The sequence below is a fragment of the Papio anubis genome, chromosome 8, assembly GCF_008728515.1.
Source record: "Papio anubis isolate 15944 chromosome 8, Panubis1.0, whole genome shotgun sequence".
Taxonomy (NCBI): Eukaryota; Metazoa; Chordata; class Mammalia; order Primates; family Cercopithecidae; genus Papio; species Papio anubis.
The window spans coordinates 125,243,265-125,256,650 of record NC_044983.1 but is presented as its reverse complement, the minus strand read 5'-3'; the positions used below and the strand labels follow the sequence as shown (position 1 = coordinate 125,256,650).

The 13,386-nt window shown below is 40.2% G+C and overlaps 1 protein-coding gene across 23 annotated transcripts in view; it reads left to right on the top strand.

Annotated features, from left to right (window-relative positions):
* Positions 1–13,386, top strand: part of FAM49B (family with sequence similarity 49 member B) — a 172,462-nt gene that overhangs the window by 78,959 nt on the left and 80,117 nt on the right. The window contains exon 3 of one of the 23 annotated variants that reach the window (XM_017962304.2): positions 10,348–10,408. The exons of the other annotated variants lie outside the window; for them this stretch is intronic. The gene's annotated coding sequence lies outside the window, so the exon portion shown is untranslated. The remainder of the gene's footprint in view (positions 1–10,347; positions 10,409–13,386) is intronic. 23 annotated transcript variants of the gene reach the window in all.

Here is a 13,386-nt window from a genome sequence, read left to right as displayed (position 1 = left end):
TATATGCCTTCTAAGTTATATGTCTACATGTAAGTGTGCATTCATCTAAATAACATGAGTGATTAACTTCTTTTAATCTATAACTAAGTTTGAAGTCCTGAAGAGCTTCCTCTGGAGCCTCAGTAAATTTACTTAATCTAAATGGGTCCAGTTGCTGTGGGTGATTACCCTTATATTGTCTCCTGCAAAATCACAGAGGTTTGGGGAATTCCTTCAGACCCCCAGTAAACTTGTTTGTGGAGGCCTAGGGAGTTTCTTCAGACCCACAATAAAACTTGCTTAATCCTAAATGAGTCCTGTTAAGATTTCGTTCATTGTTTTATCATGCTTTAAGGCCCAGGAAAGGCCTAGGTAAAACTGGTGATGGGCTTTTGTTAATCTCAGTCTTTGTATAAGGGCACTGGCTTTTAATATTTAATTGAACCACTCAGTCAGTACTGGAACAGTTGTTGTGGAGGCCTGCATGAGTGAGACCTGGCCTGCTGCAATATGACATCATATATCGTAATATGTATTATGACATATCATAATATGACATATAATGTGATAATTTAAGGATTATTTATGCCATTTATCTTAGTGAGGATAATAAAGAATTGAATTCTGTGAAATCTGTGACCTGAGGTACACTTTTATAGTTTGTTGACTTGTTGACTTGACCTTTGCCAAATCCTCTAATCAGTAAAAATCCTCTAATTGAGAGATTCTTCTCATTGTAACGTTCTAGTATGTATGGACAAAAACATTGAATTCAATTTGACAAATTTGCTTTATATGATAATGTGAAGATCCTCAGATTATTAAATGGGAATAACGTCCCTATTACATGCCTCACTAAACTGTTGTGAAATTTTTATGTTAATTTCAATTCAACATAACAAGGAAGGCAGCATATAATTTTACTAATGTATTTCTAAGTCAAATGATTATTAAAAATAATTTTGTTTTTGATCACCTGGCACAATATGTGGTATATAGATTGCCATTAACTACCCAAGTAGTTATCGAGCACATAAGTAGGGTTATATTACAGTGAATAAATCATTTGTGGTTCTTCCTTACAATAGAATAGAAGATACAGAGAGAGTGTGAATTCAGTGATATGTGTTACATAGGTACCTAATCTTTTTTTTTCAAGATGGAGCCTCACTCTGTCGCCAGGCTGGAATGTAGTGGCACGATCTCGGCTCATTGCAACCTCCAACTCCCTGGTTCAAGAAATTCTCCTGCCTCCACCTCCCCAGTAACTGGGATTGCAGGCACATGCCACCACGCCTGACTAATTTTTGTATTTTTAGTAGAGATGGGGTTTCACCATGTTGGCCAGGATGGTCTCGGATCTTTGGACCTCATGATCCGCCCGCCTCTGCCTTAGGTACCTAATGTTAACTAGTTCAAGATAAAAGACCCTGTTGTAATGTCATCTAAACTCTGACCTGAAGAGTAGACCAGTCAGTCAAGAGGGAGAGTTTACATGGGGGTAGGAAGAGAGAGAGAGGCAAAAAGCCTGAAGATAAGAGAAGTCATGTTAGAAACTGATACTGGTTATAGTATGACAGTAATGGAGACTGTAAAGGAAGAGTGGGAAAGATGAAGCTAAAGAGGTAGATGAGAAGTAAACCATCTGCATGAGTCATGTTAACAAGTCCCATTCAATTCCAGCTGAAGGCAGTGGGGAAACCATTATAGGATCTTAATAGAGGAGTAAAATACTCAAGTTGTCTTTTGGAAAGATTGTCCTGACTGCTTTTGGAGAATGTATTAAAGGTGAAATGAGATTGGATGCAGGGAGGCAAATTAAAAGGCTGTTGCTAATATCCAGGAAGGAATATTGATGATGTCAAATCTATAAGATGGGATGATTTACTGGATGTGGGCTTCACTGAGCCAGTAGCTTTGCCTCCAGTGGTAGAGTAGGGGATAAAGTTTTCCCCAAAGGGCTAGGTGCCAGCCCTTTTTTATGTAAAGTTGAGATCCTTCTTGGGGCTAAGGCTAAGCCAGGTGTGTTTCACGTAAGCATTTTCCATTGATCTACCGCATTGTTAGTCATTGAGTGTAAGCTGACCCTAGGAACATCAGGCTGGACACTCGTGAGGCCTCCATGAGTTGGGCATTCAGTTGCCACTGGAATCCAGAAGCAAGCTAATAGCTGCTTTTCAGAAGGCGTAAACCTGATCGCTGTGTCAGGGAGGCAAAGCGTTCAAAACCACAAGGGGCACCTGTAGGTGGAGGCTGCCTCTTTTTGCCAAATCCTCTCATCAGCGAAATCATGAGACTTATGGCTCAGAGTGGTCCTTAGGATTGTGGGGCCCCAAAGGTACTAGTGCACTTTTTTACATACAGCCCTTTCTGATTGGAAAAACCCTCACTGGCTCTTAAGTGAGTCTTTTAAGTACAAAAAGATAACACATCAGTTCTTCTTCTTTTTTTTTTTTTTTGTTACCGAGTCTCACTCTGTTCCCCAGGCTGGAGTGCAATGGCGTGATCTTGGCTCACTGCAACCTCCGCCTCCTGGGTTCAAGTGATTCTCCTACCTCAGCCTCCTGAGTAACTGGGACTACAGGCACATGCCATCATGCCCAGCTAATTTTATATTTTCACTGGAGACAGGGTTTCATCATGTTGGTCAGGTCTCGAACTTCCAACCTCAAGTGATCTGCCCACGTCGGCCTTCCAAAGTGCTGGGATTACAGGTGCGAGCCACTGCACCCAGCTTTTCAGTTCTTACTATACATTGTGACGTAGAGGCAATAATAGCACATTGAATTGGTCCAAAACATGCCACCCATAAGTCACATTTATTTTCCTAACCACTGTAAACCCTGCCCAGACCCTGTTAGCTTAATCTGAGTATCTGCCTGACAGGACTAGATAGAATGGTTACCTGGGTGCCTATTTCCAAGAGAACCAAAAAATTTTGAGCCTCTCCCTGAACTTCTCTGGGCAAACCTCCTGGTATGTCTGGCCTTCAGTCCATCTTGGGGATCAAGGAGACCTCAGCCCCATTCCTAACCGTCTTTTCTCATTAAAGCAGAAGAGTTTGGGGGTTGGGGCAGAGAGGGATCAGGGAGTGGGGAAGGGGAGAGAGCAACTCGGTGCTGGTAATCAAGGCTTTGTATTCACTTTGGATCATTCTCTCGCAGTTTAATGTTTTTGGTCTACTTGAAGCTCTGTACTTGGCAGCAAGGCCATCATTACTTACACCATTTCTTTTAGTTTGGGGGATTTGGCTCAGCAATCACAGCCACAGCCTTTCACCTGGGACCATGGGGCTTGTTGCCCTTATTATGATCTTCCCCTCCTTCCACCAGCCCAGAGGATAGTGAACAACTACCAAGCCACCATTTGGTTTCAGCCTCACTTCTCACTGCTCAGTTTCTAAACATTAATTCCACTCCTGTTCATTAACAGGTAAACAGGTGGGGGAATCTTTATTCCTACCTTCTTCCCGTCCACCACTAGGATCACTCTCAGATCCCAGGGTGTCTTCCCTTGTCCCAGAACTCAGTCTGCAGAGCCTTTATCCTTTCTCTTAGAGAGTTTTGGCTATGTCAGCATCCCACCCCCTTTCCCCAGAACTGTCAAGAACCATGATGGTCTGAGATTTTATCCTACTTGCAAGCTAATAAGTTATCCTGCCACATTTTCATGGAATCTGGTAGAAGACATGAAACTCCTGTGTTAAAGATCAAGGGCAGATGATTATTCTCTATCATAGTAGTAGCCAGAGTATCAGCATTTGTGCTGGTTTTCTGAGCCTCATTCTACAGGATGACACGAAGAGGACCAGGAATACTTGTACACACCGTGGGCTATCTTGTTGGAGAGAAGCCCTGAGTTAAGGGAACCCAAATCTTTTCTAATGAGCAATAAGCATGCCTGCCCTTTGCTCTGGAGGGATACATTATATTTATTATACTGAACAGACAGTAAGCATGCTTGTCCCTTGCTCCAGAAGGAGATACTATCTTTATTTCTCAAGGCTGTTCACTCTACAAACATTCTTGAAAAGACACTCTCTAGAGCAAAGGGCAGCTGGTACCTCTGCCTGTACTGTATGCAAAAGAGATACCTATGAAGCAGCCTGCCGTACATGGTGAAACCCTGTCTCTACTGAAAATGCAAAAAATTAGCTGGGTGAAGTGGCGAGTGCCTGTAATCCCAGCTACTCAGGAGGCTGAGGCAGGAGAATCGCTTGAACCTAGGAGGCAGAGGTTGCGATGAGTCGAGTTCATGCCACTGCACTCCAGCCTGAGCAACAAGAGTGAAACTCCGTCTCCAAAAATAAAAATGAAAGATACGTATGAAGAATTATTTCCTAACATATCTAAATTATACTTCATTAAATCTGACATTTAAAAAAGTGCCAGGCACACTGACTCACGCCTACAATCCTAGCACTTTGGGAGGCTGAGGTGGACAAATCACTTGAGGCCAGGAGTTTGTGACCAGCCTGGTCGACATGGTGAAACCTTGTCTCTACTTAAAATACAAAGATTAGCTGGATATGGTGGTGCTCGCCTGTAATCCCAGCTACTTGGGAGGCTGAGGCACAAGAATCACTGGAATCTGGGAGGTGGAGGTTGCAGTGAGCCGAGATCATGCCACTGCATTCCAGCCTGGGGGACAGAGGGAGACTCTGTCTCAAAAAAAAAAGTTCCTGGCATATGATAAGAACACAACACGTATTATTATTGTTGGTGCTGTTCATTTTTTGATCTGTTTTTGAGGGAAAAGTTATATGTAATGACCTTGGTGGAAATTTGAGATTAATTTCCTCAAAGATAAGTTGGTCACTTTAATAACATTTACTCAAAAAGTAATGACTGGCATGTGCAGACATCTTTCAATTTGAAAGAGATCACAGAGTTTTAAGAATTTCAGGGACATTGAATTTAAGTGAAATATGAGAAAACACCTTAGGATGCAAGTTGTGAGATTAGTTTGCTTTCTTTATATCAAACCACAGTTCTCTACTTTAAATTCTGGCAAATTCCAGCAAACTAAAAGATGTTAATTAAGCACATTTTCAGGGAGGCTTCTTTCCCTTTATATAAAGGGACAGCATAGATTTAGGTAGATGAGAGGCTAGCATAGTTAGTGAAGGGAATATTCAAATTCACAATTTTTCTTTTCTTTGTGTTTTTTTTTTAGGGGAGTAGGACTCCATTTTATTTATTAGCATCTTATAAATGATCCTCCCTTCCAGTTATTTTCTGTAAACAAGTCTTCTAAAAATGTTATTTTGAAAGCTAACTTGCTGAAGATTATTTGTTATGTTTGAATTTATTTTGATTTAAATGTTAAATACTAAATGTGTCCTGGTATTTAGTAAATATGTTTACCGAGTTTTTTCTAAAAGTATGGAGAAGCTAGCTTCATTTATTCCATTCATTTGGATTAAAGCATACATGAATTTAGAGACTTGGAAACTTAAAACAATCTTCTAGCTATGGAGCTAGTTCTCAGTTGCCAGTGGGTAAAAGCAGGTGAATCCCTGAAAATGAGGGATGATGCATTTTGGAGTCTTTCTGATAATTGGAACTTCCTGTATTAAAATGTGAATGTGGTTAAACTAAAGCTTTGTCTTTCTATTTATAGAACAGTATGTTGAAGCAGTAGTCAAAATATGTAGCCTGGTTGGCAACCTTTTGAAATGGGTGTGCCAAAGTTCCATTATGGTATGTGCGATGGTGACAACTGGCCGGTTTTCAGTCTTTGGTATGTGGCACTGACCTCTTAGTGTCTATTAACGTATTAAATGTGTGTCTTTTAAGAACCTAGTTTTAGCAGATTTTCATTGTTCATGCCTTATAAGCAACTTTTAAAAACAGTGTTTTATTAAAATTAAAGTTTTTAAACCATTTTCAGTGTGCCTAGTTTGGGTAGGAAGGTAGCCTATGGATTTAAATAATTTTTTAAAAAAATATGTAAGCACTTCACAATTCTTTCTAGTTGAGATCTGCAAGTGGAACTTTTTGTGAAATTCTTTCACTGCCCCTTGTCTCTCAGATCCCTTCTAGGATCTTGATAGGGTCTCATAAGTAAGAGATGAATAGACAGTTTTGTTTATTTGTTTTTTGAGACAAAGTCTTACTCTGTTGCTCAGGCTGGAGTGCAGTGACTCACTGCAAGCTCCACCTCCCGGGTTCAAGTGTTTCTCCTGCCTCAGCCTCTTGAGTAGCTGGGATTACAGGCGCGCACCACCAAGCCTGGCTTATTTTTGTATTTTTAGTAGTGATGGGGTTTCACCATATTGGTCAGGCTGGTCTTGAACTCCTGACCTCATGATCCACCCGCCTTGGCCTCCCAAAGTGCTGGGATTGCACACGTGAGCCACCGCAGCTGGCCAGTTTTGTTTTTGAAAGCATAACTGGTTAACTGTGTTATGGAAACTGTCCTAAGTCATAAAGTAGGGCTAAACAGGTACCGGTACCCTAAGACAATTTATTCCAGGTAGTTTTAACCACTGTATCTAGGTTACATTGCACATAAAGTCTTGTAGCAAATTCCTGTACCTAATCTTTAGATATATCGTTTCCCTCATCTTCTGTAAAATATAAACTGTAAGTCACCATTTCATGAGTTATTTGAGAATAGTGGAAAGGAGACTGCCAGGAACTATTTACTCACTACTTGCCTTCAAGCCTCCTCTCTTTAGATATGATTTTGCTGGATTTCTATCCAAAGAAAGTTCTAGAGATGGCTTTGGATAACTCTGCTTTATTTTTTAGTTTCTAGTGTAGGAATATACATATATAATATACATACTTGTATTCCCATTATGATTCTGTATATCGGGGGGGGCATAATTAATATGGAAGAAATAGGCGACCTTGTTTTTACACCTCAGTCTTTCTTGGTAAAGATGTAGAGCCAGTGGTTAATCAGATAAAAAATATGTACTCTAGGCCGGGCGCGGTGGCTCAAGCCTGTAATCCCAGCACTTTGGGAGGCTGAGACGGGCGGATCACGAGGTCAAGAGATCGAGACCATCCTGGCTAACACGGTGAAACCCCGTCTCTACTAAAAAAATACAAAAAACTAGCCGGGCGAGGTGGCGGGCGCCTGTAGTCCCAGCTATTCGGGAGGCTGAGGCAGGAGAATGATGTGAACCCGGGAGGTGGAGCTTGCAGTGAGCTGAGATCCGGCCACTGCGCTCCAGCCTGGGCGACAGAGCGAGACTCTGTCTCAAAAAAAAAAAAAAAAAAAAAAAGTACTCTCATTACCCTTAGAAGTACTCCACTAAAAGGTAGAAAGTAAAAATCACTTATAGTATTGATAATGGGGATAAGTGGCATGTGTGCCATTTTGGTATGCTATTTTAATTTATGTTTTCATTTAAAATGTTTTGTTTTCTCACTGGTTTTTGAATTTGGCATCTAGAAAAACCTAATCATTCCTTCAGTAAACATAATTATGTACTAACTTTTTTTCACCATCTTTTTAAAAATAATTTTATTGAGGTATACTTTATACACCATAAAATTCACCCATTTCAAATGCACAATTTAGTGATTATTAGTAAATTTATTCAGCTTTGCAACCATTACCATAGTCTAGGATATTGTCTGTTAACCCAGTAAGATCCCTTGAAATCGTATTCGTCTTTCATACTACCCCCAGCCCCAGGCAACCACTTTCCTGTCTTCTAGCTCTTACCCAATCCCTTCTCCCTCTCCCTCTCCCTCTCCCTGTCCCTGTCCCCGTCCCTCTCCCTGTCCCTCTCCCTCTCCCTCTCCCTCTCCTTCTCCTTCCCTCTCCTGTCTCTCCCTCTCTCCCTCTCCTTCCCTCTCCTGTCTCTCCCCTCTCTCCCTCACTCGCTCACTCTCTCACTTTTGCTTGATGATTCTTTCCTGGGCATTCTTTCCTGGACACAGTATCTTTTGTGTCTGACTTCTTTCATTTAATTTACGGTTCATGCATGTTGAGTGTATCAGTAATTTGTTCCTTTCTATTGCTGAGTAGTATTCCATTCTGTGGATGTGCCACATTTTGTTTATTCATTACCAGTTGATGGGCATTTGGATGGTTCACAGTTTTTGGCTGTTATAAATAATGCTGCTGTGAACATTTGTATGCAGATATGTGTGGACATATGTTTTCTTTTGCATAGATGCCTAGGAATAGAATTATTGCGTCATATGGAAAACTTACATAATTTTTCAAGAAGCTGCCAAAACCAGACTGTCGGTGTGATTTTACGTCCTGTGAGTAGTGTATGAGGATTTCAGTTTCTCTAAATCTTCCCAACACTTGTCATTATCTTTTTAATTATAATTATTCTACTGGGTGAGAAGTAATATACATTATGGTTTGAGTTTCCCTAATGACTAATGATGTTGAGCATCTTTTCAAGCCATTTTCTTCTTTTCTTTTTTCTTTTTTTTTAAGAAACGATTTTACTTTGTCACTCAGGCTGGAGTATAGTGGCATAATCACACCTCGCTGCAGCCTAGAACTCCTGGGCTCCTGTGATCCTCCTGCTTCAGCCTCCCAAAGTGCTGGGACTACAGGCATGTGCCACCAAGCCACTTTTTCCATTTGTTTGGTGAAATGTCTGTCAGGTCTTTTTGACCATTTTTAATTGGGTTGTCTTCTTACCGAGTTGTAAGAGTTCTTTATATATTTTGTATCCAGGTCCTTTGTCAGATACATTATTTGCAAGTATTTTCTCTCAATCTGTGACTTGTCCTTTTGTTTTCTTAATAGTATCTTTTTTCTTCTTCTTCTTCTTAAGAGATGGGGTTCAGAGTCGAGGTCTTGCTGTGTTGCCCAGGCTAGACTCAAACTCAGGGCTCAAGTAATCCTCCTGCGTCTGCCTCCTGAATAATTGATGCTATAGACGTGTGCCACCACACTTGGCTGTTAATAGTGTCTTTTGAGGTGTAAGGGTTTTGACTTGGTAGACTCTAGTTTAAATCTTTTTTTTTTTTTTTTCTGTTAAGAATGGTGGCAGTGTGTGTCATATCTAAGAAATCTTTGCCTAACCAAAGATTATGAGATTTACTCTTGTGTTTTCTTCTAAAAGTTTTCTAGTTTTGGTCCTTACATTTAGGTTTATGATCCATTTTTAGTTAACTTTATGGTGTAAGTTACTATTTGCATGTGGTTATCCAGTAGTCTCCATACCATTTTTGAAAAGACTGTCCTTTCCTCTACTGAATTGCGTTTGATATCTTAGTTGGTAATCAGTTGACCACAAACGTTTGGGTTTATCTGTAGACTTTTATGTCTGTTTCATTGATCTATCATTCTGCTAGTACCACCACATGGCTTGATTACTGTAGCTTTCATACTGTATTTTAATAATGAAAATTTTTGTAAACACACATGCTCATATTTATTTTAAAAAAATGAAACAATATAGAGTAGTAAAAGAAAAAAGCAAAAATCACCATCTAGTAGTCACTGTTTTGGTGACCATCTTTCCAGGCATCTTTATGCATATATATGTTTGATGAGTACACACACATATTCTCCACATTTATTCATAGAGACACATCAGTATTTGCCTACACTCATTGTTCTTGTGTACTTTTTGAGTGAATACATTTATTGTCAGCTTTAAGAGAGAACTGATTATTTTTCTTTCTGCAGGGACTTTTGTAATTCTGTGCATTTTTACTGACTTAAACTTCTCAGCAGACCGAAGCCTCTTTGAACTAAGAACTATGAGTGCATTTTTCTTGGTAGCATGTTTAAATGGAATTTACTTCTCACTTCATCTGGTAAAAGATGACTTTAAAACTTTGTTGTTGTTGTTGTTTTGTTTTTTGGAGGCAGAGTCTTGCTGTTGCCCAGGATGGAGTACAGTGGCACGATCTCAGCTCACTGCAACCTCCACGTCCCAGGTTCAAACGATTCTTCTGCCTCAGCCTCCCGAGTAGCTGGGATTACAGGCACACACCACCATACTTGGCTAATTTGTTTTTGTATTTTTAGTAGAGACAGGGTTTTACCATGTTGGCTAGCCTGGTCTCAAACTCCTAATCTCAAGTGATCCGCCCATCTCGGCCTCCCAAAGTGCTGGGATTATAGGCATGAGCCACTGCACTGGGCTCTAAGACAAATTTTTAAATGTGTGCTCTATGAATGGAGCACATTATGTGTAGAACTTGTAACAAAATTAATTCCCAAATCCAGTTTTGACATTTAAAGTTTTTAGAAATCTGCTCTTGAGTATTGGATTAACTTTTTGGCAGTTGGTGATAATGACTGTGGAGCTAGTAGATACATGTGTAGTGATACAGAATTTTATTTGCAATCATATGAGGTCTGATCCCCACTGCAAGCTTAGTTCTATGCTAATAAAGGAATAACCACCTTTGTTCTTTTGCATTTCAGAATTTGGTCCCAGTTCCTGTTGAAAATATCTCAGGATCCAGCTTCATTGAAGGGTTACAAGGTTGAATTCACAAATTCTGAAATATTTCTCTCCTGCTAGTGTAGGTCACATCCCATTATTAGGAACTCCTCTGCCACCTGCATTTTTCTTGTAGCATGATTTTATATGGTGCATACATGGTTCAAAATCATATTTAGAGATGTAGCAGCTCTAGGAGACTGTATAGATTACGCTTCCTTTTTAAAAGATTGAAGTTTAACTTCTGGTGGTAGGGAGCCATTAAAGGGTTTGGACTTCAGAGTGGCACAGTGAGACAAATTTTAGAAGAGCAACACACTAGTTCAGTGGAAGTTTGATGCTTGAAAAAGGTAATGTGCTTAAATTAGGTGATAAACTGGATTGCTTGATGAAATTATATAAATGAAGTGTTATTGTACAAAGTTCTAAGAAATATAAACTTAAATTTTTAAGTGGCATAAAAGGAAAGTGTTAACAGTGGCTGAGTTAGGTAAGGTTGAGGATTTTTATTTTCTTCCTACTTTTCATGGAAAATTTAGAAAATACAAAATATGAAATAAGGTGTTAAAATGGGTAGAACTCTTGTATTCTGAGTTTGACCCTAAGTCAACAGATGCACATTTCTAAAGTGAGTTTTAAGGACACCCTGCGGGTGTTCAAAAGAGAGCCAGAAAATGGATCTTGTGACTTCTAATACCTATCCATCTGTTGGTGTAAAAGGTTTCATTCAGAAAGTTGGAAATTGGAAAAGAGTTTTTGACACATGTTGGAAATTGGAAAAGTTTTTTAACCCAGTTGTTGGTATTCTAGGAGTCTTTCCTAACCTCTTTCCCCCATCTTTGTGGGAGGGATGGGAAGTACTGCCCCTTCAGTAAAGATAGAAGGGCTTTATAGTGACCGCTTGGGGGACTTAATATGTAACTTCTGCAATTTGGGGGACACAGTGGATTGATGTCTCTCTAACTCATACCTGGAACTTTTCAAGGGTGAAAGAGAGACTATGCTTTCGCAGCACAGCAAAAGAAAGCAAGGTTGCTGTGTGGATGGACTGCCAGTCCTCTCAAAGATTTTGGACTAAGATATCTGTTTCCCATAGATCACATGAGGGCTACCTGAGAGAAGTGAGACCACATAAGGGAAAACCCAAACAAAAAAGTAGAGTATAACGGGGACAGGATGGAGGCTGGATTCCCAGAGGAGATGCATTACAGGAATTGGGAGTGAGAGCTCTCAACTTTCAAGGAACCCCTGAAAGCATTCCTGAAAAAAATCAGCTTTAAACTTTATGATTATGATTATGATTATTTTTGGGACGGAGTCTCGCTCTGTCACCCAGGCTGGACTGCAGTGGCATGACCTTGGCTTACTGCAACCTCCCTGGTTTAAGCAGTTCTTGTGCCTCAGCCTCCTGAGTAGCTGGAACTACAGGTGTACACCACCATGCCTGGCTAATTTTTGTATTTTTTAGTAGAGGCAGGTTTTCACCATGTTGGCCAGGCTGGTCGAGAACTCCGGACCTCAGGTGATCCATCAGCTTTGGCCTCCCAAAGTGCTGGGATTACAACCGTGAGCCCCCACGCCTGGCCTGAACATATTTTGAGTCATGAAGATGTCTAAGCTCTCTGATAGCACATAATTGCCCCACCCAGGGTTAACAAGGTGGAAAGGAGAGGGGTAAAAGCATAATGCTCTTGTACTGTGTAGGGCTGAGCTGGGAAAGCAGAGAAACTAACTTCAAATGAGAAAAATTTGACGATTATACTAAGGATCTTTCAGTCATTGCAGGCTCGACTTCTCAGGCCTGAGCCATCCTCCCACGTCAGCCTCCTAAGTAACTGGGACTATAGACATGCACCACCGCATCTGGCTAATTTTTAATTTTTAAAAAAATTTTTTTTGTAGAGACAGGTTCTCCCTGTGTTGCCCAGGCTGGTCTCCAGCTCCTGGGATTAAGTGATCCTCTGCCTCAGCCTCCCAGATTGTTGGGATTACAGGTGTGAGCCACTATGCCCAGCTGGATCTTTCAGTTTTAAAAGTCAGATTGTTTTTATAACTTGGGAGTGACCAAAGTCATGATCATTAGCCTAAATGAAAGTTCAGGGACATTAACTATGGCTACAGAGTAACTTTAAAGGCTAGTCGTGGACAAAAAAATTGCTTTTTATAGTTACACCCCACAGATTCAGCTTGTTCAGTGTAATGGTTACAATTGTTTTTCTAATAAAAAAAATTAATGAGAATGAATTTTTAGAAGAATGTGCTCATGGAGACATTTTGTTGTGAATAAAGTGGCATCAGCTTTGGAATAGGCAGATCTGTTCCGGAAACAAATCTACCCCTTATTGACACTGACCTCTTACTAGCACTGATGTGAGGTAAGTAACCCCCTCCCCCCCGCTGCCTTTTCTTTTTTGAGGCAGGTCTTACTCCGTTGCTCGGGCTGCAGTGTGGTGGCGTGATCATAGCTCCCTGCAGTCTTGACCTGGTCTCAAGTAGTCCTCCCATCTCAGCCTCATGAGTAGCTGGGACAGCAGACATGTAGAACCATGCCTGGCTAATTTTTTTTATTTTTATTTTTGGTAGAGATAGAATCTTGCTGTTGCCCAGGCTGATCTCAAATTTCTAGGCTCAAGCGGTCCTCCTGCCTCAGCCTTGCAGTGTTGGGGATACAGGCGCGAGCTACTGCAGCTGGCCTAAACCAGTATTTGAAATTCATTTTCCTCATTTACTTTTTGTAAAATGGTAACATCACCGGTTTTGCAGCGTTTTACAAAAAAAAAATTATCGTCTATAGCAGAATGCATGGTATATACTAGATATTCACATATATTAGTACTTTTTTCTTCCTCAAAGCAAATATTTCCTATTAAGTGTTTTTACTCTTTTTCATGTTTTACTTCTTCAGAATGTATTCCTTAAAAATACTAAATAGAGGTAAGGAGTTTAGTACATAAATGGTGTACTACTAAGGATGTAAGAAATGTTTAATCTTTATTATAGCCAAAAATTCTACTTTTGAT